Here is a 6,342-nt window from a genome sequence, read left to right as displayed (position 1 = left end):
AATCAGCGATGTATCGGACTCGAGCGCCAGGTAGGCAGCACACCGTTCGACGATCCCTGTCTTTGTGACAGATTGCCCTATCTGTTCCCCTAATAATTGAATCCCCCACTACCAGCACCTGTCTGGCCTGCCCTGCTCTCCTATTTCCCTCCTTACTGTAGCAGTCCCTCCTCTGGCTTTCAGAGGACATGCCTGGCTGCAGCAGTGCTACCCCTGTACTGGCACCCCACTCATCTGCCAACTTAGCAAACTTATTGGGGTGTTCCAGATCAGGACTAGCCTCCCTGGCACTCTTCCCTCTACCCGGCCTTCTGTCACCCAGCTTGCTGCTTCATCGTCCTGCAGCTCCATCCTACCATCCCCCCTCATCTATCCCATTGAGCATCTGCTCAGTGAGCAGAAGACTCCTTTCCATATTGTCAGTGGATCTCAGTAGTTGACCTGCATGTTGGATAGCACTCAGGAGGAGAAGCTGACTAGATAATCAGGAACCGGGATGTCACAAAGCCTAGTGGGAAGTCTGGCTAACCTACTGAAAAGCATATATTAGCAATGTGCGCTACTGCCTGATACTAACGCGCTAGCGCACAGACACCAGAGCCAGCGATAAAAGGTCTTGGATGATGACAGAGTTGCTTGGTAAGTTACTATATAATCCCAACACGCACTAGCACAGATAGAACCAGGTGTAGGCTTCGTAGGCAGAAAAGTCATCACTGCACTGAAACTAGGACAGGTGAGTTGCAATTAGCAATAAATTTAAAAGTAGTGATGAGCAAACGTGCTGGAATAAGGTATTATCCATTTTCGGGTGCTAACCGGGTGTTTTCAAAAAATATGTTTCAGTCCCCGCGGCTGCATGTCTTGCGGCAAGTCGACAGCTACAACACGTGCATCGATTGCCTAACAAACAGGTAATGTATGCATGCATTGAGGCTGTTGATCAGCCACAAGACATGCAGCGGTGGGGACTCGAACATACTTTTTGAGCACGCTGAAGACACTCGGTTAGCTCACGAGCATACTCAGATAACGCCCTATCCGAGCATGTTCGCTCATCAATTCTAATAGGCTATTTGTATAATATATAATACAACTAATACAAGGCTTCATGCGAGACACATTATCGTTTTAGACAAAGTAGCACTGGAGTATGATTTGCCCCTCTGCTGAGCTTTTTGGACACTGACAAGGCTGGACACATTGTAGAAGTTTCGCCCGAAGTTTTTTGTGAGCAAACAGTAGTAATCAATGACAAAGACATATGGTCATTTATGCAATATAGTTTTTAATAGACTTACAACTACACTATAATTAATGACATTTACAAAGACAGAGTTTCCAGTATAACATGATTACAGCTACTATGAGTGTACACTTTGAGAATACAGACAATTACATCTCAACAGAATAAAGAGACCAAAAAAAAAAACTGATGCAGTGCACAGTATTCAGAAAGGTTTAGCAAGTGATTACGTATGGGTAGGATATGTCATCACTTAATGATTGATGGGGATCTGACCTCTGAGAACCCCACCAATCCAGAGAATGAAAGGAACACAGTGCTAATTTTAATTTTAAGAACTGTCATTCACCTTATTGCTCACTGTTTTTTGTCTTCTTTCTTAAATGTTGATATCTAGTAATCATCTTTGGTTTGTCACTGAGTTGAGGAACCGGCTAAGGTACTGGCTTGACTGGAGACACTGTAGTAATTGATTTGTCTTCTTCAAAGAGGTCCTCTTCTTCAATGTCCCGACTGGCTTCTTTTTTACAAAGAGTTTGAACGCAGTCACAGCTCACGGCATTAATAAAAGAATATTTCACCATCTTTCCATTGGGACAAATCAGGCCAATGGTAATCTTTTTTAACTTTGTCTCTTCACAACAAGCACAGTAATGCTCCATCATCAGAGTTTTTGGAGAGAAACTGAAAGGTGATAAAATAGGTTTTATACAACAAAGAAATAAAACAATAAGTCACTGGAGAAAACATCAGATACAAATATATACAGGCAATCACCTTATGAACATCTGACTTATGTACAACTCATAGATACAAACGTCGGATGTTAAAAAAAACACTAAACTAATTCTCACCTCACTGCTCATCCCTCCGGTCAACCTACTGCTCGACACTAGCCTTCTGGTCATCTTCTTTCCGCTATCAGCTCATTCACTATAAGCCAGAACTTCTAGACTTGTCTAAGCCTCAGAGGTCACTGCATGTTTTATGGTCACAATGTCTATGCCATGACCTTATGACTTCCAGCGGACTCTAAGACTTGGATGTGGCCGTAAGTCCTGGTCCATAGTGAAGAGGCCAAAGATAAAGTACGCAACGGCAGAAAAAATAAGACCGGACGGCGGTCAGCAGGAGAGGTAAATGATGATGTAAGTATTGGAAAAAATAAAAAATAATACTCATCGTTCCGGCCACACCACTGTTTGCCATATGGTCCTCTTCTTTCTAGAGTCATTTGGTGCATCAAAGTCCTCTTCACTTTAGACCAGGATTGCAACGTCATGACCTTGTAATGTTCAGTGACTTCTGGGGCATTGACATGGTCGCACGTCCTGGCCTACAGTGAAGATGCCAGGGATGTGGATAACTACAGTGGAAAGAAGACTGGACACGATGAAAGGAGCAGTGGGGCAACGGGAGAGGTCAGCCATGAGATGAGAATTTTCCCGACTCTGTTCCAACTTGCATACAAATTGTAATATAAAATACTAATAAAATCTTAAATTTTAATCTCTACAGCACTTGGCCAGGACTGCCAGCGAAGTGTCCAATGTATTCATGAGGTGCCAGCTCCCCGCAACTTTCAGGAGCTGACAGATTTCGCCTTAGTATTGTGCATGGAGACAAATCTGTCAACCATTTGCTGCTTTGCGGTTAATTTAATTTTACTTATTAATTAATATTTTTTCAAATTATTAATATATCAGCCTAGAGAGTGCAATTCTCGTTGGCCATATACTGCAAAACTTTATATGTAAGCTTTTAAAAACTCCAGAAGAGATAAGCATGCCTATCACAACCTTATGCTGCCCTCAGACAGATTCACAGTCCAGACCTCCAAAACACAGTCTTGTTAGCAGGTCACTTACATGGAATAGCTTTCACAGTTTCCTTTACAGTATGATGTTTCAACAGGCTTGATGGAATAGCAGCCTTTATGCCAAATTTGGGTTTTTTCCTTTACTAGCTGACACGTCTTTTGTGGTTTTACACCTTTAGGTAACGACATTGGAAAGAGTAGTGATAAATGGAGTTAATTTAAAAATCTGAACATGACATAAGTAGATTAGAATACCCCCAACTTTGAATAATAAGGAGGGACACATACACCTGCTGCAGCAATTTTAATTTTACGCTAAGCCTGCATCATAAATTTACCCAGTCTTTTATATGTGCCAACTGCCAACACAAAAAAAACTCCTAAAGAGGCCCATTAGTATTCGCACACATTACGGTATCCTTTCATGGTCCCCACAGTGCTCCCTATACAGTAATATGCTGTCACAATACATTTCCCCACGCATAATATAAATCCCCACAGTGCCCACCACACTGTATAGTGCACGCACAGACCTCTTATCAAACAATATGTTGGCCCCACAGCCCCCCTCATCACACAGCTTTGCTACATCAAATTACACACACAGTTCTGCTACATAAAAACATACTTACTCATCTCTGCTATATACAGTACACACACTAAGCTCTGCTATATAGAATAGCTCTGCTGTATATATATACACTCAGCTTTGCTATATAAATATACACTCAATTCATATATACATGTTCACACACATTCAAGCTCTGTTGCATATCTACATACACTGTATGTATACACACACTGCAATATATACACACATACTGTTACATCACACTGATACAACTCTGATGCATAAAAACAGAGATACACACATACACTCAGCTGAGCTATACAGGCACAGTCACCTCTGGTGTATACACAAACACAGCTCTGCTACATACACACACATACACTAAAATTAGCTTTGAACGCAAACACACTCAGCTCTGTTATACATAAACACACACATAGCTCTGACGTATAAACACACACTCAGCTTTGCTTTATATACACAACACATTCAACTCTGCTATATACACACATCCACTCTGCTTTTCTAAATACATTATACACAATCACACTAAGCTTTGCTATATACACACACTCATCTCTGTACAAACTAACTCATTCAGCTCTGCTATACACATTGTAGGGCTTTCACTCACTCAGCAGCATTTGAGGTAGGCACTGGAAGCTGTTTCAGTAAAAATGTCCAGGGAGGTTTATTAAACTCCATAAACTGCACCGTTTAAGCAAGCAAAACAAGACAAGACAGCCTTTTCCGGTACAGAGTGAAAAAACCCCCCAGAAAATAAACAGTCCATAGAATAGTACAGGTCCCCCTGCTCAGGTAAGTGTCCTTTAACAAACGCACTGGAGGTCTCCACACCTTCCTTTCCAGACCTTGAATGAGACACTTGGTCTCCTTTTTATCTGCCAAATCACACCCCCAGGTCAGGAATATGCGAGAAGCCACTCCCATCTATCTCTTTGACTGCTCATAAAACTCGGCCCTGATACGCCTGATTAACTCTCTCAGCACTAAATGTGCTGGAGCATGGTTTCCCAGGCTTACATCACCGAAGCTACCAACCTCAATGATACAAATCTCCCCTTAACCCCTTTCTAACCTCGGACAGGATAGTACGTCCGAGGTCAGATCCCCCTCTTTGATGCAGGGCTCCGGCGGTGAGCCCACATCAAAGCCGCGACATGTCAGCTGTTTTGAACAGCTGACATGTTCGTGCAATAGAGGCAAGTGGAATCGTGATCCACCTGCCGCTATTAACTAGTTAGATGCCGCTGTCAAACGCTGACAGCGGCATTTAACTACCACTTCCGTGCGGCCGGAAATGCGCTCATCGCCGACCCCCGTCACATGATCGGGGGTCAGCGATGCGTCGCCATAACAACCAGAGGTCTCCTTGAGACCTCTATGGTTGCTAATGCCAGCTTGCTGTGAGCGCCACCCTGTGGTTTGCGTTCATAGCAAGCCTGTAATTCTACTACATAGCAGCGATCTGAGCTTCGCCTCTATGTAGCAGAGCCGATCGAGTTGTGCCAGCTTCTAGTCTCCCATGAAGGCTATTGAAGCATGGCAAAAGTAAAAAAAATGTTTAAAAAAATATGAAATAAATAAAAAAATATAAAAGTTTAAATCACCCCCCTTTCACCCCATTCACAATAAAACAATAAAAATAAAATCAAATATACACATATTTGGTATTGCCGCGTTCAGAATCACCCGATCTATCAATAAAAGAAAGGATTAACCTGATCGCTAAACGGCGTAGCGAGAAAAAAATTCAAAACACCCGAATTCCTTTTTTTTGGTCGCCGCAACATTGCCTTAAAATGCAATAATGGGTGATCAAAAGATCGCATCTGCACCAAAATGCTATCATTAAAGACGTCATCTCGGCACGCAAAAAATAAGCCCTCACTCGACCCCAGATCACAAAAAATGGAGACGCTACGGGTATCGGAAAATGGCGCAATTTTTTTTTTTTTTTTTTAGCAAAGTTTGGGATTTTTTTTCACCACTTAGATAAAATGTAACCTAGAGATGTTTGGTGTCTATGAACTCGTACTGACCTGGAGAATCATAATGGCAGGTTAGTTTTAGCATTTAGTGAACCTAACAAAAAACAAGTGTAGTATTGCACTTTTTTTTACAATTTCGCCGCACTTGGAATTTTTTTTCCCATTTTCTAGTACACGACATGGTAAAACCAATGATGTCGTTCAAAAGTACAACTCAGCCCACAAAAAATAAGCCCTCACATGGCCATATTGATTAAAAAAAATTATGGCTCTGGGAAGGAGGGGAGCGAAAAATTAACACGGAAAAACAGAAAATCCCAAGGTCATGAAGGGGTTAAAGACCTGTCCGGCGGCCATCTTTTTACATACAACAGCTAACACACATTCAGTTCTACTATACACACAAGCATGCTAATACACACAGTAAGATCTGCTAAGTACATACCCTGCTATGCACCCCATGGCGAATTTTCCTTTACAATAAGACTTAATTTGAACATCTATGAGTCATGTACATCTTTTGTGTTTTTCACTGTTAGAAAACATTTTCATTATAATCTATTGTGCTTTTCATATGTCCATGTCTTTTTTCAGATTCAGACATGTCCATGTTTTATCACCGTAAAAGATAAAAATGACCCATTATAAGTCCATGGGTCTGGGAAAATCAAGGACAGTACATAGAAGCATCCGT

The 6,342-nt window shown here is 41.7% G+C and overlaps 1 long non-coding RNA gene across 2 annotated transcripts; it reads right to left on the bottom strand.

Moving 5' to 3' along the window:
• Positions 1-1,268: 1,268 nt before the first annotated feature.
• Positions 1,269-4,506, bottom strand: LOC138649197 (uncharacterized). 2 transcript variants are annotated; one of them, XR_011315261.1, is made up of 3 exons: positions 4,480-4,506; positions 3,115-3,238; positions 1,269-1,930 (listed from the first exon to the last, which is right to left on the bottom strand). It is a non-coding gene; the product is annotated as an uncharacterized lncRNA (long non-coding RNA). The 2 variants fall into 2 exon arrangements; XR_011315260.1 differs by having other exon boundaries at positions 4,271-4,483.
• Positions 4,507-6,342: the final 1,836 nt, after the last annotated feature.

This window comes from Ranitomeya imitator, chromosome 9 (genome assembly GCF_032444005.1).
Source record: "Ranitomeya imitator isolate aRanImi1 chromosome 9, aRanImi1.pri, whole genome shotgun sequence".
NCBI classification, from domain to species: domain Eukaryota; kingdom Metazoa; phylum Chordata; class Amphibia; order Anura; family Dendrobatidae; genus Ranitomeya; species Ranitomeya imitator.
This window is presented reverse-complemented; position numbering and strand designations above follow the sequence as displayed.